This window comes from Bos taurus, chromosome 18 (genome assembly GCF_002263795.3).
Source record: "Bos taurus isolate L1 Dominette 01449 registration number 42190680 breed Hereford chromosome 18, ARS-UCD2.0, whole genome shotgun sequence".
NCBI classification, from domain to species: Eukaryota; Metazoa; Chordata; class Mammalia; order Artiodactyla; family Bovidae; genus Bos; species Bos taurus.
The window spans coordinates 5,476,174-5,500,007 of record NC_037345.1 but is presented as its reverse complement, the minus strand read 5'-3'; the positions used below and the strand labels follow the sequence as shown (position 1 = coordinate 5,500,007).

At 43.9% G+C, this 23,834-nt stretch overlaps 1 protein-coding gene across 8 annotated transcripts in view; it reads right to left on the bottom strand.

Annotated features, from left to right (window-relative positions):
- WWOX (WW domain containing oxidoreductase) overlaps nt 1-23,834 on the bottom strand; it is a 930,720-nt gene that overhangs the window by 671,212 nt on the left and 235,674 nt on the right.

The following is a 23,834-nucleotide window of genomic DNA, read 5'->3' as shown; positions in this document are numbered from 1 at the left end:
TTATTTTTTTTAATGTATTTATTTTTAATTGGAGGATAATGAAAATATTGTACTGGTCCCCGCCATACATCAACGTGAATCAGCCACAGGTGTACGCATGGCCCCTCCCTCCCACCTCATCCCACGAGCACCAGGCTGAGCTCCAGGCCTGACACACGACTTCCCATTAACTGTCCAGTTTACACATGGGAAGGAACACGTTTCAAAGCCACTCTCTCAATTTGTCCCACCTTCTCCTTCCCTGCTGTGTCCGCAGTCTGTGTTCTATGTCTGAGTTTCTATCCCTGCCCTGCAGGTCGATTCATCAGTACCATCTTTCTAGATTCCATCGTTAATAAACAATATTTGCCTTGCTGTTTCTGACCTACTTCACTCTTTCCCCCATTCTGCCCACACACGGGCAGACGGTTCCTACAGCCAACCCTACCCACTCCATATGCCACTGCTTCTGTACTGGGTTAAATGGTGGACCCAAAAGATAGGTTCACTAGGAACCTGTGAATGGGACCTTATTGGAGAAAAGGGTCTTTATAAATATTGATTAAGTTCAGGATTTTGAGATGAGATCACTCAGGAATAGGGGAAAATTAAATGCTACTGACAAGTGTTCTTACAAAAGAAGAGAAGGGCAGAAGGCACACAGAGAACACTCTGTGAAGACAGAGGCAGAGACCAGACAGATGCATCTGCAAAGCAAGGTGGGTGGACGAGTGCCCACAGGCACCAGAAGCTGGTGAGGGGCGTGGACGGGACCCTCCCCCAGAGCGTCCAGGAGGGACCAACCCCGCACACACCTCAGTTTCAGACTTTAGGCCTCCAGAACTGGGATAAATTAAATTCCTGCTTTTCCGTAAGCCACCAAGTATACAGTAATTTGTTACAGCAGCCCTAGGAGAAGGTGATGGCACCCCACTCCAGAGCTCTTGCCTGGAAAATCCCACGGGTGGAGGAGCCTGGTAGGCTGCAGTCCATGGGGTCGCTAGGAGTCGGACACGACTGAGCGACTTCACTTTCATGCATTGGAGAAGGAAATGGCAACCCATTCCAGTGTTCTTGCCTGGAGAATCCCAGGGATCGGGGAGCCTGGTGGGCTGACGTCTATGGGGTCGCATAGCGTCGGACATGACTGAAGTGACTTAGCAGCAGCAGCAGCAAACTAGTACAGTTTCCAAGATTCATCCTCAAGGGTGAGTAATAATTATATATATATATGAGGTGGAATTATTAAATTGTGTATGAACTAGAAACAACTTAAAATTCAACAGCAGAGATTAGATAAATCAGCAATGATTAAGTCAGAGATTCCCAAACTTCTCAAGTCAACTGAAAAAGCAGGAAATTAAATGTTGTATGTCTGATGCATATCCCTCCCTCCCCCACCAAAAAAAAGATTTTTATACATTCAGACAGCAAAACAGGAAGTAAAGAAAAATGTTAGCTCTGCCTGTGTAGGATATCATTAGACTGCTTACCTCTTATTTTTATGGTTTTTGTTATTGTTCAAATTTTCTTTATATGCATGGATTTCTTTAAAAAATTACTGAGACGCAATTCAATTCACAAGGCATACAATTTATCCTTCTGAAAGTGTGCAATTCAATGGTTTTTAATATATTCACAATTTGTGCAAGCATCATCACATGTTAATTTTACAATGTTTTCATATCCCCAAAAAGCAACCCCATATCCATTAATAGTCACTAACCACTCCCCCCCCCAAGACACCATTAATCTGCTTGCTATCTGATAGATCTGCCTATTCTGGGTATTTCATATAAATGGAATCACACAGTACGTGGTCTTCTGTGGCTGACTTTCTTCATTACACCTAACGTTTCCAAGGTTCATCGTGTTGTCGCAGGTTATCAGCTCTTCATTGTTTTCTATGGTCAAAACCTACACTGCATGGATACATCATGCTTTCACTGAACTATCTGCCAGCTGCTAGACATTCCAGTGTTTTCCATTTTTTTTGCTACTGTGAATATTACTGCTATAAACAGTCATTTACAAGTTACTGTGAAAAATAGACTGGAACGAGAATCAAAGGCTTACCACAAGGTGAAGGATGAACATCGTATGTACCTAGCTAAAATGTCTCAGCTCTCTGACTCACCCCAGTCTTCTAAAGGACAACCAGTGAATCTGCATAGAATGAAAGAGGATCCAGTGAAAATAGGGAGATCTAATCCTGCTAATCAGAAGATGGTAAATGCCAAGAGAGGCCCAGCAAAAAAGATTACAAGATCAAATCATCTTCCAAAACTCAATCCATGATTCCAAAACTGGATGGAGTTCTCTATGTCTTCCCTTTTTTCATTTGTAATATTCAAACTGTGAAGTTACTGTTCAACACATTTTTCAAGAAATGAGGTAGATGAGAAAGAGCTATTAAACCTCTTTAAGCTCCTCTGAAAAAAAAAAAAAAAGAAAATATATGTTTTTTATTTCTCTTGAGTATATGTATAGACATGGAACTGCTGGGTCATATGGTTAATTCTATGCTTAACTTCTTGAGGGATTGTGGGACTGTTTCCCAAAGAGTGGCTGTACCATTCTACATTTCAACCTGCAATACATTACAATCCCAGTTTCTCCACAATCTTGCCAATATGTGTCATGATCTATTTTTTTTAAGCCACCTTAGTGAGTATAAAGTGGTGCCTCAGTGTATTTTTATTTGCATTTCTCTAAAGGCTAATGATGCTGAGCATGTTTTTATGTATTTATTGGCAATTTATACTTTTGGAGAAACACCTATTGTCTATTTAGGTGCTGAGCCAATTTTTAATGGAGGTAATTATCTTATTGATTTATAAAAGTTCTTTATATATTTTGGATAAGAGTCTGTTATCAGCCCAATCTGCAAAATTTCTCTCTCATTCTCTACGTTGTCTTTTCACTTTCCTGATGGTATCACTGACAACACGAAAGTTTTAAATTTTGATGAAACACGATTTATATATAGATTGCCAGAAGAAATATCAATAACCTCAGATATGTAGATGACATCACCCTTATGGCAGAAAGTGAAGAACTAAAAAGTCTCTTGATGAAAGTGAAAGAGGAGAGTGAAAAAGTTGGCTTAAAGCTCAACATTCAGAAAACGAAGATCATGGCATCTGGTCCCATCAATTCATGGCATCTGGTCCCATCAATTCATGGCAAATAGATGGGGAAATAGTGGAAACAGTGTCAGACTTTATTTTGGGGGGCTCCAAAATCACTGCAGATGGTGATTGCAGCCATGAAATTAAAAGACACTTACTCCTTGGAGGAAAAGTTATGACCAACCTAGATAGCATATTCAAAAGCAGAGACATTACTTTGCCAACAAAGGTCCGTCTAGTCAAGGCTATGGTTTTTCCAGTGGTCATGTATGGGTGTGAGAGTTGGACTGTGAAGAAGGCTGAGCGCCGAAGAATTGATGCTTTTGAACTGTGGTGTTGGAGAAGACTCTTGAGAGTCCCTTGGACTGCAAGGAGATCCAACCAGTCCATTCTGAAGGAGATCAGCCCTGGGATTTCTTTGGAAGGAATGATGCTAAAGCTGAAACTCCAGTACTTTGGCCACCTCATGCGAAGAGTTGACTCATTGGAAAAGACTCTGATGCTGGGAGGGATTGGGGGCAGGAGGAGAAGGGGACGACAGAGGATGAGATGGCTGGATGACATCACTGACTTGATGGACGTGAGTCTGAGTGAACTCCGGGAGTTGGTGATGGACAGGGAGGCCTGGCGTGCTGCGATTCATGGGGTTGCAAAGAGTCGGGCACGACTGAGCGACTGAACTGGACTGAACTGGACTGAACTGAACTGATATATATTTGGCCGGGGGTGGGGGGGTCACTTGTGCTTTTGGGCTTCTATCTAAGAAACCACTGCCTAACCCAACAGCACAAAAATATACTGTCTTTCTTCTAAGTGGTTTATACAGTTTTAGCTCTTACATTTAGGTCGATGACCCATTTGATCTAATCTGTATAAATAGTGAACATGAGCAATCTAACTTCATTCTGTGGCATGTGAACATCCAGTTGTTCTAAAATCATTTGTTGATAAGACTATTCTTTCCCCCACTGAACTGTCTTGGCATTCCTGCTGATAACCAACTGACCACCTCTAAGAGTTTATTTAGGGACTCTTGACTCTATCCTATTATCTGCATGCTTATGCCAGGACCACACGGTCTTCATTACTGAAGCTCTGCAGTAAATTTTGAGAGTGGGAAATAGGAGGCCTCCAACTTTGTTCTTTTTGAAGCTTGCATTGGCTATTCGGGGTCCTTTATAGGCATGTATAAAGTTTTAGGATTGGCTTTTCAATTTCTACAAAAATTTCAGCTGCAGTGTTGACAGAGTTTGCATTATATTAGTAGGTTAATTTGGGGATTATGTACATCTTAACAACACTGTCTTCTATTCCATAAGTATGAGTATATTTATAATCATTTAGATCTTCTTTTCTTAAAAAAAGGTATTCATGCAAACCGTATTATCACTGATGTCTCATAGGGAAATTGTTTATTTTTCTCTGTTGTCTGATCTATTTCCAACTTATCACCTACATAAAATCTAAATGTGGTGATGTGGTTGAGATCATGGGTGTTTGATAGGAATCATATGTTTTTCCCATATGATGCCCACTACAGTTGTCCACTCACAGCCCCTCAACAGCCTGATTGCTCTTAAGTAAAAGTGAAAGTCACTCACTTGTATCCAACTCTTGGCGACTCCATGGACTATACAGACCGCGGAATTCTCCAGGCCAGAAAACTGGAGTGGGGAGCCGTTCCCTTCTCCAGGGCAACTTCCCAACTCAGGGATCAAACCCAGGTCTCCTGCATTGCAGGTGGATTCTGTACCAGCTGAGCCACCAGGGAAGCCCAATTGCTCTTTGAAGAGGTGGGCAAAAAATGCTTTGAAGCATCTGGTCTGCCTACAACATTCACCACATCCATTTCAACTCAAAGTAGAACTTACTCATCTGTAGCCAGGATAACCCATGCTTTTAAATAAAGCCATGTACACTAGAAAAAAATCTTGGGAGGAAGGGTGAAATGGAGAAGTGAATATATGATTTAGATATGCACTCCTTTCAGGTTGCATCTCAAATATTTGGTCTACTTTTTCAGAGTTGCTATTTTTTTTTTTTTGAATGTTAAATATGAGTTAAGCACTTGCTAAAAGCTTTCTGTACATAAGAACCCTAGATGACATGTGTTATTATCTCCATTTATGGTCAGGAAAAAAGTGATTAGAGGCAGATTTCCTATGGAAGTATCAGAAACAGGTAAAATAAAGATGCACATAAGTGAGCAAGAATGAAATATAACATATAACAAGATGAAATAAAAACAATCATCTGACTTCAAGAATACTACGCAATACTTTCTTTATTAGATAAGCTCCCTAGAATGGCTGCAGGAAGTGCTGTGAGAAATTCTAGCTCAGTCAAGTCATTATACTTATGTGCTGAATGAGAACAGGAGCACACACCCCACCCAAAGATGTGACGGGCAAATGCCCAGGGTCTTGCAAGGTAGATGCCAGGTTCAATGGTCATCACTCCCTTTGTCTCCAGACCCTTCTGTTTTAGCCACAAGAAAAAATAAAGCTCTCAGAGTTGATTTTTTTTTTTTTCAGAGTTTCCTTATCTTTAAGACAGTCTGGGCATTTGGAATGCTGGCAGAACATTTCTCAATAACAACACCTTCTGCAGTTACCTCTATCCATGCCTGCACATTGGCTCAAGGAAATACACAGGGCATCAAACAAAGAAACTTGCTACCGAAGACCTCAGTCTGGACACAGGAGCCCACAGAGAACCTGGGAAATCCTTTGGTATTTCACCAAATTTAAAATACGCTTCATTAATGTTAATTGCACAACACCAGAGGCAAAATACACACTGAGTACCTAAAGCTCATCCCCTCTATTAATTAACAACAGGCTTATGGAATAGGAAACTATAAAGTGCTAGACTTTTTTTTTAATTGTAAAGACACTTAATTGGCTTGTACAAAAGGAAAAGAATTCCTTTCACCTCACTTTAATGAGGTTTTTATTATTCAAATGGCACATTTTGCTCAGTTTTGACTAAAAGCCACTGCGATTCAAAAGGTTCTGAGATGATGAATATTTACAGACTATCAAAAGGAAAGTTCAAACTAGAAAGACAGAATGAAAACAAAAATAGTATCATTCCAATCCCAAAGCCGATGCTATTAGTCAGCATTTTCAAGGACTGATTTTTTCCCCCCTTCTTTGATGGATTCTAGTCTGTAAGGGGAGAACCTGAGGGCTGTTCTCTGTGTGCACAGAACTGGAGCTTCCAGTGCAGGGGTGCTGCCCGTTCTCTGCAGTTAGTACACACCCACGGGGAAAGCGCCTCCATTTCTCTGGGTGTTCTCTGAGCACGCTGTTGGGAAAGTGACAATCCCTTCCTCCAGGGACAGTACATGCCTTGGACCACAGAAGTACTGCTCCATGGAAAAGAGGGTGGAGTTCCAGAGACTTGCCAGTGGGCATGGCTGATTGTCATCAGTGGAAATGACCATGAACCAAGGCTTCTAGCCAGAGTAGCCTTAAGTGAGACTTCCTACTGGAAGGAGCAGTGAATGCTGACAATAAACAGAAAGGAGTCGGAGCCCAAAGGCTTTAGACAGCTGATCTCCACATTTTCTTCCTGCACTCCTCCTTCTTAAAAATTTAGGAATAAGTGACATTAAACATTATTTAATTGCAGGTGTGCAGCCCTCAAGCATGCTGTTCACTGACACTCCCCTGTCTTTCTGGCCTCTTCAATCTCTCTATTGTCTCATTCTTGCTGTCCATCAGGCTAAATAGATTGTTCAGACCAACAATTAGGAAAAAAATCAGGAAAGAAAATGGTTAAGAAAATGAACGAAAGGAAGTCAGATGGAAGAGAGAAGGCTGGAGAGAGAAAGAAATGTCTAGTTGACATTGGGGCTTTTTCAAGCTGCACGAAGCCTCACTCTTCCCATTTACAGACCATGGTTTCGAAATATTTGTCTCCATTCAGAATCTCCTGCCTCGTCTGAATCTCTCATCACCAAGGTGACTGATTTCTGCCCCACCACCGCCCAGAATCTCTCAAAGAGGCCTGGGGAGCGATGGCTTCTGGGTCCCGGCACCCAACGACCTCCCCTCTGTTGAAACTGGACATCTCTGTTGCAAGGGCCCCGGCTCCTCCCTGGTTCTGGCCCTCTTGGCTACCTCAGATTCTAAGACACAGTCTATCCTCGGACCTCGTCCTCATGCCACCGCTGCCTCAGCTTCTGCCTCCTCCAGACCTTCCTCTTCAACCAGAGTTCCACCTCCAACCGCCTTTCATTCAGTCTAAACTCTTGTCCTGACAGCAATTTCACACAGGCTGGGACTCCAAACAACACCTCTACGAAGGTGAACTTCACGCCGACAGCACCAGGCCGACATCCCTCCCAAGCTCCGGAACCTCATCTCCACCCACCCTAAACCTCAACTCTGCATCTCCTCTCCCCAGGTCCTCCCCGCTTTCCTGACTTCCGTGTTTTCGCAGAAGGTGATACTCTCCAGCCAGTCACCTGACGATGAAAACGGGGAGAAGCCAGTAACTCTAGAGCCTTCAGCTGCTATTAGTACTTGTCCAATCCCCTTCCTTTCCAATGGAGCGGAAGTGTGATAGTCTGTCTAGATCTCATTTATGGGCCCCACTGTACCTATTTCCAGCAGCCAAAAGCACTGACTTATTCAGAAAATCGTCCCTGAGGGATGGGTGCCCTCACACCTGGAAAGTCATGTCCCACACCCAGATGTCCTCCTAACAAAGAGGACCAACTCTGGGATCCATTCTCCAGAGCTCCCTTTGCATCAGTCTCCACCTATATAACACCTGTTTCCTTCATTCTCCTTCTCATTCCCCCAGTAAACCATGTGAGCAAACACCCCTGTCCCAAGTCTGATCTCCAGGGACCTCGAGCTCAGACAACCTCTGCTATTCCTTGTTTCTGCTTCTGTTGCCTTTAGCTCTAGTTACTGCAAAAGCCCACAGAGAGTCTTGCCAACACCTTTGGCTTTTTTGCTTTGTTTTTGTTTAGTCACTAAGTCATGTCCGACTGTTTTGTGACCCCATGGACTATAGCCTACCAGGCTCCTTTGTTTGTAGGATTTTTCAGGCAAGAATACTGGAGGGGGTTGCCATTTCCTCCTCCAAGCCAGGGCTCGAACCACATCTCCCGCATTGTAGGTGGATTTTTTACGGTTGAGCCACCTAATACCTTTGTTGAAGCTCTAATACCTTTGGCTTCTTTCTTACTTGATCCAGCATGAATACTGGGACCATATGAAACACATTCTAAGAGTCAATCAGAGAAATTGAAATGCATAAAACTGGATTACTGATAATCAGTATGAGATATAATGTGTTAAACTCTACCAGTAGCAAAAATTTAAAGGAGATATTTTCTACCTTTAGAATTAGCAGATTTTTATAGTATTATTCTATTTTCATTATGTTGTATAAAGTTGGTGGGAATATACATTCCTGCAACCGGAAATGCTTTCTGTTCAGCCAAAATGTTTGTGGTAATTTATTACAATAGCAAGAGAAAGCTAACAGAGTGCGGTAATAAACATTTGCTGTTTGGAGTCACTAAGTTTTGGGGGTAATTTAAGGGCAACAGATAACTAATACATGCATCATGCTACGTGAGAGAAGCCAGACTCAAAAAGCTAAATATGGAATGCTTCCATTTAAATAACATTCCAGAAAATGCAAAACTCTAGGGACAGGGAAAAAAAAAAATTCAATGGTTGCCAAGGGCTGGGTGTAAGGGGTGAGAATTACTTCACAGGGACACAGGGACAATTGAGAGGGTAAAGGAACTGCTCCGTATCTTGACTGTGTGACTCCATGACTGTGTGTGTGTGTGTGTGTGTGTGTGTGTGTGTGTGTGTGTGTGCGTGCCACAACTCACTGAACCACACGACTACAAGGGTGAATTTCAGCATCCCTAAAATACACCGCAACGTTACAACGGAGGGAAACCACAGTGCGCTGTGTGTTTCTCGCGGCTCCGCCCACACCCCTGGGGTGAGTGTCCTGTGTACACTGGCTGCACACTTGGGCCCCAGTCGTCTCTGGATCTCTGGGGCCGTTTGCAGAGTGCCGAGCACCTGAGAGGCGATGACCAAAACCGGTGAACCTAAGGGAAGTCAAGTGCACTTGTTTCCCAAGTTCCCTGGGCTTCACGGTCCTTCCGAGGAACCAAGTTCCCAAGAACACTGACCACCGGGGGCCAAAAGCCCATCGGCATCCTCCATAAACACCCACGGCCAGGCTCAACAGTGCCGACTCTTGAGAAGGCTCACGAGTAACTGGCAACAACCCAAGTCCAGGGCATTTCACGTGCTGATTGTACATGAACATCAGCTTCCGAGGGGCGGCATCGCCCAGGAGGCCTGGCCCACAGTTGTGTCTGGGCCTTGTCCATTCCTGCATTACGTAACATTTTCCAGCAGAGGCCACAATGGGTGAGGACAACTGTTAGCTCTTCCAGGAGACAACTGTCAACGATCAGGAGGTCTTTGTTCTCAGGGTCTTGCATGCGGTAAGAAGGAAGCCTGGTGTACACACCAGAATGCATACGTCTGAATCAGTGCCATTTCTCCAATGCCATTTTGTCTACAAGCCATGACACAGCCATACTTTACAACAGATTATGACATCAGAGATGGCAGAAGAAAGCACGGGAAAGTGGGTTTGTTCTAGTTGATTAATAAAGAGACGCTTTGGAGACACCACCAAACTGATTTTGTCTCAAGAAACCTAAGAATCAGATAACATAATTTCAAGTCTGAGAAACGAGAAGGGCATTTAAAAAGAGCCTGAGAGTCCAGTAGCAGTCCAGTGGTTAAGGCCCTAGCTTCCACTACAGGTGGCCTGCGTTTGATCTCTGGTCAGGGAACTAAGATATCAAAGATGCCAAAACAACAGCAAGAACAGGACCAGGTTAGAAATTAAATTTGGAGAAGCCTGGAAGGGAACACAAAGAGAGATAAGACCCAGAGAATCAGAAGTCACTGCCTGAGAAACAGAAGTAAGCCCTCTAAAAAATAATAATAAATAAATAAAAATAAAATAAAAAGAACCTGAGAGGAGCCATCACCAGGCTGAGTCACAGTGAAGATTTGTAAATTGAATGGTAACACGTGCCCCCAAAATGAGGCAGACTCTCACAGGTTAAATAAACACCCCGTAGAACGTTAATACAACTGTGCCTTTGGGGGACTCCAGTTCAGACACAGCAGAAGAATGAGCTAAGTGGAACGTTATGTAAAGGGAAATTCTTTTTAGTTCCTCCTTGAAACAGAAGGGCACACCATCTGGGGCATCTCTCCAGTGAGCTGCAGGAATTCATACTATTTGGAAATACTCTGAAATTCAAGAGAGAGGGCCTGAGGATGCAAAATCCCAAAAGTAACTGTTGTTCAGTCTGACCTGGCGTTCAGCTGTCCTTTTCTTCCAGAAAAGGAAGAGGAAAAAAGAAATTACTATAGAATTCCAAGGTGGATCCTTGCTTCAGAAACAAGGGCTGGTTTATTTTGAGCTCCAGGATGGCAGCATAAAAGTGACCACAGAAGTTTTGTCTGCCACTACACCAACCCAGGGAAGGCGCCTCAGTCTCCACCAAGTGACCTGCCAAGACCTCAACTGCCCAAACGGCAGCGTTCGTGCCCCTAGTAAAATTCGGAATGATTTCAGGTGGAACACAGGCAAACTTTAAAAAATGCTTATTTACTGGAATGCACTAGAAAAAATATATATATATATCATCAGCTCTCAAATGCACAAGGAAATAAAAGGCAATGATACGGACTTGCCTGGTGGTCCAGTGGCTAGGACGCCCCACTCCCAGGGCTGGGGGCATGGGTTCAACCCCCGGTCAGGGAACCAGATCCCGCACGCTGCAACTAGGTTTGCATGCCGTAACGAAATGCCCCGCACGGCACAACTAGGACCTGGGACAATCAAATACACACTATTTCTTTAAAAAATAAAGGCTTCCCTGGTGGCTCAGACGGTAAAGCGTCTCCCTGCAATATGGGAGACCCGGGTCCGATCCCTGGGTCAGGAAGATCCTCTGGAGAAGGAAATGGCAACCCACCCCAGTACCCTTGCCTGGAAAATCCCATGGACGGAGGAGCCTGGTAGGCTACAGTCTATGGGTCAGAAAGAGTCTGACACAACTGAGCGATTTCACTTTTAAAAAATACTTACCTTGCTTGATAGCTATGAGAATTAGAAAAAAACCTAAAATGCCCAGCACTAGCCATGACAAAGAGGGTACCTGAAACAGGCTTTTTTTTTTTTTTCCCAGCTGCCTGTTTTCTGGACCTTGGGCTACACTTTGGGGACATAACAGCCAACAATAATGTAGAGACATGAAATATCTGTATAGTTGTCTCCACATTTAGAAAATACCTATATATTGTTTCCTATGCCCTTACTCAATATCTCTGGGAGACGAGACCCGGAAAAAATATAAAAGGAAATAAAGTAAGTAAAATAAGAGAAATATGAACACATGAACTCAACATCAGCTCAGGCAGTCAGTGACCATCTAGCTGCTGCGCTGCTAAATGTTAGAGGACTGGCATACTTCAAGACAGTGAAGGACATCATCCAATATTAAAATAATTAACCCAGAGTGGATTCTGCTGTCAAGATAACCTACCCACACTTTTTTAAGTTGGAAAAGAGGAAATAATCTGAACCAATCAGCAGGAAAAGAGCCGGGGGCAGGGTGTTTCCCCAGGGATCATCAGGAATTTTTCATTTCATGCACCATTTACAACTTCTTATAGTGAATTCCAGAAGATCAGTACACACACTTAACAGGAAATGGCAACACTCTGGTTTTTGTTGTTTCCTTAGGTTTCTGCCTCCTTTTCCTTATCTTGAATATATTTTCCCATCTTCACACATGCAATCCCAGAAGCACACTTTCACCCTCACTGATTCTAAAGTGGGGGGAGACATGTACAACAGGCATCACACACTGCTCTGCTCAGCTGTGTCTGACTCTACGACCCTGTGGACTATACACCATCAGGCTCCTCTGTCTGTGGGATTTCCTAGGCAAGAACACTGGAGTGGGTTTCCATTTCCTTCTCCAGGGGATCTTCCCAATCCAGGCATAGAACCTTCTGTGCTTCCTGCATTGCAGGCGGATTCTTTATTCTTGAGCCATAGGGGAAGCCCCATAGTCTCTTCAGAGAGGGCTTTCTAGGGGGAAAAAAAAAATGCATCAATTGGATAATTATACCACCAATGGCACTTAATCCAATGTGTTTATTTCTACTTTTATCTCTCTTGCCCTGGGAGACTGACCTAAGAAAACACTGCTACAATTTATATCAGAGCGTGTTTTGCCTGTGGCCTCTTCTAGGAGTTTATGCCGTCAAGTTTTTATATTGAAGTCTTTAAGGGGAGGCATTATTTTGAGGTTGTTTTCCTCTGTGACCCACCGTTTCTCACACACAACATGGAAAAAGTCACCCAAAGACCAGAAACTCCTGATGGGCTGAGCCAGCATCTGGTCACCCCTGCACTCCAACACTCAGTAGCGTGCCTGACACACCGGAAGGTTCCTGAATTACAGAATCCTTCAAAAGTAGGTATTACCGTGAAAGCTCTCCGCATCTTTGTTCACACATATTAAGCTCACTGGCACTTGGTTTTAAAGCACTGAATGCATATAGCCAGTACTGTGTTTTTTTTTAAACCCAAAGAGTCTCTCAATTAGCAAAATCCACAACACAATCATTTATGTACCATTTTCCTAATTCTTCTCCGATTTATGGAACACTTGCATGTACTATTTTTTAGTACACTGTAAACCAACTCATCTGTATTTCTCAGCCTTGTGCACTGCCAAAATACTAGCTAAGTCAGTTGCTTCTCTGGTTTGGGCTTTTAAACTTTGGTATGTGTTAAGATAAATACAGGATTGGCCATCTGAGATACGGCATCACCGACTCAGTGGACACGAGTCTGAGCAAGCTCCAGCGGATGGAGAGGGACAGGGCGGCCTGGGGTCTGCGGTCCATGGGGTCGCAGAGAGCCGGACACGACTGAGCGACCGAACAAAAACAACAATCTCACATATGAGCGGTGCAATGTGAATTTTGGAAAACTCTGCTCTGTAGCTCACAGAGCTCACATGCAACAAGGCTGCCCAGCAGTGGGGGTTATTAAATGACACCTATTACTAAGAAAGCAGAATTACCCAGAAAACTGAGGGAAGGATTAGGGCCGGCAGTAAGTCACATGTTATGCCAATGGAGCACTGACTGACTCTTACAGCTGAGAACACTGTCTCCTCTACGACTTCTCTGTGGGGGGTCCTTACCGCCACAACACCCAGTGTCTGCTCATGCAGAGGGGGTCCCAGCATTTGTTGACAGCACCTCTTTGGTAGCTCAGCTGGTAAAGAATCAGCCTGCAATATGGAGGACCTGAGTTGGATCCTTGGGTTGGGAAGATCCCCAGGAGAAGGGAAAGGCTTACCCGTACCAGTATTCTGACCTGGAGAATTCCATGGACAGTACAGTCCATGGGGTCACAAGCAGCTGAACACAACTGAGCGACTTTCACTTTCACTAGTAAACTAACCACTGGGCATACTCTCCAAGTCAGATACATCCTTCTAAGAATTCTACTCAGCTGATAAGTGGGGGAAAGGCAACACAGAAGTAACTAGCCTTTCTGGAAATGCATTAGCATTCCTTCAAATTTAAAATATATTTTATGGACATGAATGCCATATTGAGCATTACAAAGTCATTATTTACAGACTTCTACAATATTGTGGAGGCATATATTCTGCTGATAAAAAAAAAATCATGGGAATATTCATCTCTTATGTATTTATAGAAGAGATTCAGATACCAGGTGATGATTTCATTACCATTATGCAGACAGCTTATTTTTAAAATACCTTCTGCAGTTACAGTGAAGGGAGGAAGTGATATGGGGTGGCAGAGGTGGGCTTACATGGACAAAAGGAAAAAAAGAAAAAATTACCTGGGGATTGTGCTGAAGCACGTGGTCAAGTCACTCAAACAATAAAAACGCCTCATGCATTTTGTACATCTCCATGCCAATGAGGGCTCTTTCCTCTGTTTTGCCTAGAGATATATGGAGCTGTAACAGAGTGCAGAAAGCCCCTGACAGCCGTGTGCTGCCATTCAGACCTGAAAGATTCCATGTTATGATAAAAATTAATGTACTCTGACACCCTCTGGGACTCCCTGGGCCCTGGGAGCAGCTAATGAAGAAATACAACCTTGCCAGGGAATAGCACCAGCGGCCCAGAGTCGAGGATTAATTCAGACGGGGTAGCTGTGTGGCCCCCTCTGTCATCGGCTGTAAAGCAAGTGGACTCTGGTGCCAAAGGGGAGCCAGCTCTGATTGGTTAGAATTATTCCCTGGGTCGCGGGAAGTCAAATCAACAAAGAGCTTTACAAAATAATTGAGCCCAAGTTGGATTCGGCCTGTTACTCTGTGCTAACGCTTTCTTCTTAAACCAGACGAGGGTCACTCAGCCTCTTGTTGGCCATGGAGGTGTGCTCTGGAAAACTTCTCCCCAGGAGACCTGCTTCCTTAGTGATTACCAGACCACTGGGCATGTCCCAGGGGACACGCGTTCAAGAGGGGCTCAGAAAGGGTCTTGGGAGGAATGCTGTTCCCCAAAGAGAGGTCTCACTGTCCCTGCTAGCCTACCTTCTGACACCTTCAGCCTCCGAATGTCACAGGATATTCCCGGGGGGCAGGGGGGTCAGAATGAAGAAGAATAAGGTTCACAGCAACATCACTGACGCAGCCAGAAGGTGGATGTAACCCAAACGACCGTCCACTGATGAACGCATAAACAAAGTGTGGTCTACCCATATGGTGGAGTACTACTCAGCCGTGAAGAAGAAAGACTGATCAACGCTGACTCAAAGAAGCCAGTCACAGAAAACAACACACTGCGTGATTCCTTCATATGAAATCTGCAGAGCAGGCAAAGTGGGAGAGACAGAAAGGTGAGTGGTCATCAAAGGCTGGAGGGGGTCGGGTGGTAGGAAGGAAGGGGAATGACGCTAAATGGTTCGGGGATGAGGTTTCTTTATGAATGGGAACATACCGAAAACCACTGAACTATATACTTCAAAGCAGTGTGAAGTGTGTAAATTAAACATTAGTTAAAAATAAAGCCAGCTCCCTGAACTCTGAGAAGACTGCTCTACATTCTCACGATGACTTAACTGACCTCTGGCTTCTCCCTCCTCCCGCGCAGGGGCAGCTGTGGTTCACAGCCCCCAGCCCGTCCACCTCTTTCCTACAAGTCCCTCATGGATGGAAACTGGGACTCAAGCTAGATACAGTCAGTCCAGAGAAAATAAGGGTGCTTTTTTTTAGACAACTGCTAGGTTACACAAAGCTATGTGGTTTTAGTCTGTGACATTATTTCAGCCTATTATTAGAATTTTACCATGTCAAGTTGAATTTATTTCTCACCATGTGAATTTTAGCCATTTGTTAAAAGATTAGGTGGAATTTTTTTTTAAATCTGTTTCATTCCTTGACATATTATTCACTATACTTTCTCTAACCTAAGGTATTATTTTGCTAATTTACTATCTCCACTAAATGACCGTGGAAAACCTTGGGGAATGAGACATTTTTTGAAAAATATTTAAAATATATATTTATATACATGCATATTTAATGTTTCTCATATAGAATGCTTATAATTCTATTGGAAGTAAAAAAAAAACCAAAAGGTAGTATTCTAAAATATGGATAGTGGTGATAATAGAGAGGTAGTCACAGAGTATTCATGGATATCTGTGTCATCTTAGATTTGCATTAAAATAATCTAGGAGGAAGGGGCTACAGACTGAACAAAACTAACTACATGCTGATATTTACAGAAGATGGGTGAGACTTGGGAAGGCCCATTTTACCTCTTCTCTTTTTGTGTGTATTTAAAAATCTCCTGGGTAAAAATATTTCAAGAAATAAAGACAAACTAATAGAGAGCCAGGAAAATGTACAATTTTCATGTTCATATTTATGCTCATCCTTCTTTTCCCCTAATATTGTACAAGAGGCATGCACCATCTTGGTGGCCACAGAACTTGTATAAAATAACATTTATATAGAATACCAAAAGAAATACCCCCAAAATAGCAAGAAGAAGTAGCTTTAACATCTGCCTTAAAAAAAAAAATCATAAAGACAGCTGAGTTGAGTTCAGTTGCTCAGTCGTGTCTGACTCTTTGCGACCCTGTGGACTGCAGCACGTTAAAACCAAACGGAAGGCCAATGTGACTGCATCAAGAACTATGCCACGTGAAAGGCAAGATAGGAAGCCACGGGCCAGCCCAGGGGGTACTGAATTGCAAGCCCATGCTTCCAACAGGACAGGGGAGGACGAGCTTTAAAGGAATCGGAAGTGGACCTGATGCAGAACTCCACTGAGCTTGGAAAACCCGCCCACAGGATGAGGGGAAAGGAATGTCAGCTTGGTCTGAGACACCTGAGCGCCAGACAAGCCTAAGGAGCCCAGGACTGAAATCTCTTTGGTGCCCAGGTCTTTAAAGGTCATAGCGAGCTCTTGGCTAAGATTAATGTGAAGTCTTCCCCCATATCGGGGAGGAGACACCACACAGGTCCTGCTTCCTGCGTCAGAGCAGAGTCAGAAAAGTTTCAGAAATATTAGGAGAGTCATGGGCTGCAGCAGTGGTTCTGCTACTGCAAAGACCCGAGAGGAGCCTAGGGCACCACCACTCAAGACACAGACTGACCCAGGAAATGATGGTCAGGCGGAGGCTGGGCCTCCCTGACTCCCAGTCCAGTGCTCAGCCCCAGCCCACTGCTCAGCTACTCAGAGCAACACCACGCTTCCACGTCTATCAAGGAAGAAACCAAAGGTCTCTCCTGCCCACACCAAGAAGTGGATTCTCCTCTCCGTGGCTGTGATGGGCTCAGGCGACAGGACAAAGCAACTGAAAAAAGAGCTTCTCTGACTAATAGAGACATTGTACGTTTAAAAACATTTTGACTACGATTACATAGATGCAAGCTTTACAAATAATACTTCGGGTATTAACGGCGTTGCCTAGAGTCTGACCAAGAGATTAGAATTACGTGTCACTTTTCTGGAGGGTAACCTGATGTCACAGACCAGCGGTATTCAAAGATACTCGTGCTTTGACCCGGGTGCTGCTCTTCCAAGAACTGATCTTAAGAAAATAAGAGATCCAAAAAGAAGTACGTGCAGGCCAGCTTCAGAGTGCTTCCAACAGTGATAATATATAGAAGCAACCTAGCATATGAGAATTTAAGACTGGTTAAATACTCTGACCTCTATGCAGGGGATTACTGGATTCCACCTCGTCCCATACAGAGCCACTCGGAACACGGGCATGCTCTTGGGAGTCTGCTGAACTGAGACACCTAGGCGCTGCTGTGCTTTTAGCCAGACACACTCTGCCGAGGTCCACCTCCCAAACCTCTATCACTGGTGGATTCACACTTCTTGTACCCACTCCCGGTACCTCTGAGACCACCTTCTTCTTCATTCCATTTCTGGTTATCACTACTCCTTAATGTCAGCTCAAATGCCTGTTTGATTATGAGTCGGTGACTGAACGGTAACAACATTTGAAGCTTAGAAGGCAGACTGCAGAATTCTGCCGCTAATTGAGAGGCTCCGTGTGTATTTTTCATAATAACGAGATATTGAGGGCTTTCTCACAAAGTGAAGAAAACCAATGACTCACAATATTAAGAACAGAGTGCAGTGACTAGCGGATCCACTGAAAATATAATCTTCCCCGGGGATTTTCAGCCGGCTGCCACAGTGCAGCACTGGTGATGTATTGCAAATGTATATTCAAGTTTTTAGGCTGACGAGAACTAGCTTCTCAACAATTTACTGGGGCTGGGAGGGAGAAGGGAGAAAGACGGGTCCCCAGTTATTAAAATGCAATTTCAGTGTGGTTTAAACAAAACTTCCCAACATGTCAATTATGTGAGAGGAGAATTCCAATGTGCCAATGGGGGTGGTTAGAAGTTATCAGGAGGAACACCGAGCTGGATTCGCCAGCCAAGCTGGAAAATACAATTTTAAACCACAGACACTGTGACACTTTTTTTTTTTTTCTTCTGAGTCTTACATAATCCAAGAGTTCTCTGCGAGTCACCAGACATTAACCTTAACATCACGAGTTTCCTGTGTCCGTGCTTATACGGGTCTGAGAACAGCCTGGTCATGTGGCTCAAGCCCACACCTGGTTAGAAGGGCAGCTGTATTTTCTGTACCTGAAATAACTATTATGCAAAATTACTTCACAATTTGTTTCCCAAGATGTTCTAACATATAACCTCCATATCACCCAAGGAGGTACCAAGGCAAGAACTTCAAATGGCTAAGAACTACTGCCTTAAAATCAAAGTTGAGGTCACCAGTGCAACAGTGAGTTTCCACTTCTGGTTGCCCTTCCTTCCCTCCTTCCTTTCTTTCCTCCCTCCCTCCCTCACCCTCGCCCACCCACCCATCCATCCACTCCCTTTCTGGAGCTTCTGCTATGGCAGTAAAGTTAACACCTGCAAAGGATGATGATGACAACGACAAAAATGATGTTACAATCTGAAATGCATTAAATCTTTACTAGGTATTCAGGTACTACATTTCATGAACACTTTGTTATTTAAATCTTTCAACCATCCTGCGGAGAAGGCAGTAGCACCCCACTCCAGTACTCTTGCCTGGAAAATCCCATGGACAGAGGAGCCTGGTGGGCTGCAGTCCATGGGGTCGCTGGGAGTCAGACACGACCGAGTGACTTCACTTTCACTTTTCACTTTCATGCATTGGAGAAGGAAATGGCAACCCACTCCAGTGTTCTTGCCTGGAGAATCCCAGGGACGGGGGAGCCTGGTGGGCTGTCATCTCTGGGGTCGCACAGAGTCAGACATGACTGAAGCGACTTAGCAGCAGCAACCATCCTGCAAGGGTACTACCGTCACCTCCCACTGTTACTGATGAAGAAACTGAGGATCAGAGAGATGAAGGAATGTGCCAAGGTCACCATGTTGGTAAGGTGTGGAACAGGGCCTCAGAGCTAAGACAAAGATGAATTAGCCAAGGTTTCTGCTTCTCTGGGGCTCAGTCTAACAAAGAAAAATCAATATAGAAAAAAGCATCCCAAAGTACTCCACGCCCGATGACTGGGGGTGTGGTCGATGCTCCCACAAGTGCCTGATCATTCCAATGACAGTGTGGATGTAAGAGGAGGGGAAAAGCAGGGCTCCACAGACAGAATCAGCAGCGAGCAGGTCAGGGGCAGGTGGGGGCAGTGGCACAGGCCTGAGTCAGGAGGCGGAACTGTAACCACCTGGCTTCCCGGGCGGCTCAGTGGTAAAGAACTTGCCTGCCACTGCAGGAGACGTGGGTTCGATCCCTGGGTCAGGAAGATCCCCTGGAGAAGGAAATGGCAACCCACTCCAGTATTCTTGCCTGGGAAATCCCATGGATGGAGGAGCCTGGCGGGTTATAGTCCATGGGGTCACAAAGAGCCGGACATGACTGAGAAGCTCAACAGCAAAGCGGAACACAGAGGCACAGGGCTGGGGCGATCTGATCAATAAATGCAGCAGCAGGATGGACCAGCCTCCAGAGGCCACCCAAGGGTCTTGCTTGCAGGAGAGGACCAGGGCTGGGTTTGTGTTTGAGAGTGACCGCTCTGGCTGTTCAGATGTCTGAATTGCAAAGTGAGCCTCTGGTCGCCCGCTGTCTCCCAGATCAGCGTCATTAGGAAAACAGGCAGGAGCCAAGGGGAAATGAACGCTGACACTTGGAGTAAAGGCAGAGACAACTGCTGCCACTTCCGCTTATACAGACTTCAGGGACAGACACCTTTTAGGTATTTGGGAGAAAAACCACCTGAACACTTAATTGAAGGGATGAACCTCTCTTCTCGTGAGTGGTGTTTAACCTCTTTTACATGTATTTCAGCAACACAATTTCCTCTCGACGATAGGAAACTGGATGGAAGGTGCATCCCCTTCAACCTTGAAGTGACCTTAACCACCTTCCCAGCAGGCAGGGAGGGATTGCCATCCATCCAAGGACAAAACTCCTTCAGAGACACCACGTGCTACATGACGCATTTCTGAATGAGATAGAGCTTTCTGATTTTCCAAACTACTTTCAAAGCAGAATTCAGCAACAGGGCAGATTTTGGACTCAGCTCTAGTCTCACCATCTACTAGCTGGCATGAGCTGGGTCAAGATCTTTAATCTCTTCCCTGCTGATTTCTTGACCTATGAAATGTGGCTGAGCATCATATTAGGCTGAACCATAAGACACTGCCTTTCTTCTACAATTTTTGACCTACCCCATGAAGTCCTTGTGAGGATAAAATGGGATGGCAGACGAGTGCTTAGCTGTGTATGACACATAATAAACAGGTGATAAATATTAGCAATTACTATCTCCATCATCATTTTACAGTTTCAAGTCCCAAGCAGGGCTTCGGTGTCTTCATTATTTAAACAATACTTGCTTGTCTTAGTTGACCTGCTTTCCCGTATGGTGGCGTTTCCACAACTCAACACAGCACACTGTTCTATTCGAACTCTTATCTCTTCTTTCAGCCTCTAAGGAACACAGAGTACTATCTGCAGAGAACTGAAATGAACCATGCCCACAACACTGGCTATATATACTGATTTATCTGTACCAGACCTAACAAAATCCAAAACGGAATGTGACTCTCATAGTGAGGCAAGACGCTTTTCAAATGAGTTACATTTCAAGGGACAAGGGGATTCTAGTCCAAAGGTTAGCAAACCACAACCCCCAGACCAAATCCCAAATCCAACCCACTTCCTGTCTTTCTAAATAAAGTTTTATTGGAATCTGATCTTGCCCAATCATTTACACATTATCAGTAGCTACTTCCACATTACCGCGGTCTCACTCAACACTCAAGAGACACTCAACACTGTTGAGTGGCTGCTACAGAGACCATTTGGTTCATGAAGGGAAAAACATTGGTATAGCTATTCATTTATATAAATATTTATTTATCTGATTCTTTCTAGAAAAACTTTGCCAACTCATGCTCTGGTCCAGTGCTGTAAGTAATCAATGCTGAACACCAGCAACTAAGTTCATACTGTTTGCTGGTATTAAAGCCCTAACATCGGCTATGTATGCAGTGGTGGGCTGGAGGGTGAGGCCGGAGGCGACCACAGAGTAACTGCATGTACTCTCCAAAGCCGGGCTTTTATTCTTCCTGGAAGGGAAGGTTTTTTTGTGTGTCTTCAATTAACATACATCACTTAGACTTCCGGAAACATGATAGCGATGGCTGAATCTAGAATTCTGTTGGGAAATCAAAACTGTTTATTTTGCAAACATTGCTGTGGTTAATTCAAACACATTTTCATGTATTCCTTGGCAGTGATGACTTTTAATGATGGCAAAAAGGCTCACTGAATTTTTTTTTCCCTAACACATTTAATTGCAAAATGGCTCTTAATTAATTTAACAACCATTCTTCTTTGGTAAGGATGTGTTTTTGAAGATAGTCAGCACTGCGCAAAGTTATAAAAAAAAAATCCTTATGCTTCACGACTATTTTAAAAGAGTGATAGGCACAGGAGAAGCGAGAGGGCAAATGGTTTAATTTCAACGTCTAGCCCAGTTCCTGGCACTGTTGTAAACACTAAATAATTAATGACATGAAGGGAAAAACTTTTAAAAATAAGCCAAAAGAGGAGGGGAGAAGAGGCGTGTGGAGTACTTTGGTATCTGACAATACAGAGGTTAATTATTTTTCCTGCGGCCCACTGTAATTCTCACTTATTCAAAGCAAGCTGCCCTTAAGGCCACTCAAATCATCCGGAAAGCTGCCCAAAACCAGGGGAAACAATAGCAGCAATGGCAAAGGAGACAGTCTACCCATTGGCTCCGAAAGAGAACTGGGAAGTACCCCCTCGAGTTCATGGCTTTGCGAAGAGTAACAAAGACCAGGGGGAAGAGGACACAGCAGCGGACTGAGTACTCTGTGGCAGTGCAGCATCACCATAGGAGCGTTATTTCTGCTCAGGGCTGGTCATGCATACAGTCTGTGGGCAACGTGAAGCTCGTGTCCTCTCTCGCCTTGGCTGCGAGGGATCTCAAAGCTCATTTCCAGGCCCAGTTTTTTAAAAAATACTTAACTTATTGGCTGCACCGAGTCTTAGCTGTGGCATGAGGATCTGTGATCTTTGCTGCAGCGTGCGGGACCCAGTTTCCTGATAAGGGCTCAAACCTGGGCCCCCTGCACTGGGAAGCGCAGTCTTAGCCACTGGACTACCAGGGAGTCCCCAGGTCCACTTCACCAATGGTTGTAAAGACTTCATGAGATCCCCACTTCCTCTACGATCACGTCTGACCAGTCCACTCTGATCCTCCTTTCCTGTTTCGACAGAAATCTGTCTTATGTCCATTGTATCATACTGGATACATTCGTGAAAACCTCTCGAGTCACTGAAGGACCCAGACGGGAACGCACACACTGTGCCGGCCACGGGCGCAGCGCCGTGAGGCACGTCTGCCTGCCTCGTGCACGGCCTCCTCTTCTCAATAGGCCTGGCAAGTCTGTGCCGGGACCTGCTCGACATGCACCGTGGCCCTCGGACACACCCAGCCCGTTTTCTGCTTTTGGAAGTAAACTTTTACTGGAACACAGCCATGTTCACCCGTGTAAGTACTGTCCACAGCTGCCCACTGACACAGATGACCTTACGGCCCGAGAAGTCAGAGGTGCTTCCTCTCTGGCCCTTCTCAGAAAAGCGTACTGACCCCTGCACTATACTCTCTGTGTTCGTATTTTTGTTTAATAAGGGACGACAGAACACCATCTATTTCACAAATACTGTTTTAAAGAATTATGTAAGAACATTTGATGCCTAAAGAGTTAAGCTTCAGAAGGCAAAACATCTACTCTGGATGGAAGCCTTCTCTGATGTTTCTAGACACGTTAAATGCTTCATAGTATGGTTTTTTAATACCTCAAGGTGGAAAATGTAGGGGATGGGGAAAAATCAACTTGTAGACTTTGAAAAATTTTTCATAAGACACCATAATTAAGATCTAGATTTAGAGAGTTTATTACAGCTAAAAAAAAAAAAAAAAAAAAAATCTGCCTCTCTGTTTTTCTTTTCTTTTAGTTTTCAAACTGTTCAGAAAAGCAAAGCAACATGATACTCTGTTACAAAAACCAGAAATGAATTTCTCATGTTGAGCAAAAAGTAACAGAGATACATGGGCTAAAACCTTATTCTTAAAACCAAACTGAGGAGAAGAAGAAAGATTAAGCTGTAATTTACACATTGGTCTTACAGGGTAATTTAACCCTCAAAATTTGGGATTTATTTATAATTTATAGCCCACCCACTTCTGTAGAAGGACTGGAGACAGCAAAATTGGAAATAAGAATCTAAGAAAATTAAATCTGGGATTAGTAGTTTCTGAAAGTCCTGAATTTTCAAGTTCTAAAAAGTGAAAATAAATAACTTTGTTAAGATTTCTCCCTCAAATGTATAAACAGTAAAGAGGAAACTGAAAAAGTATTCTTTGGATTTTTCTTTAAACACCACTATCCAATTTTTAAGTGAAAGTATTTTAAGTATTTTTAAGTGAAATAAAGCCTGATTTCCTTAAATTCTGCTGGAGACAGAAAGATGAAAAGAGAAAGTAGAGATCCATGACCAAAACAAAGTTC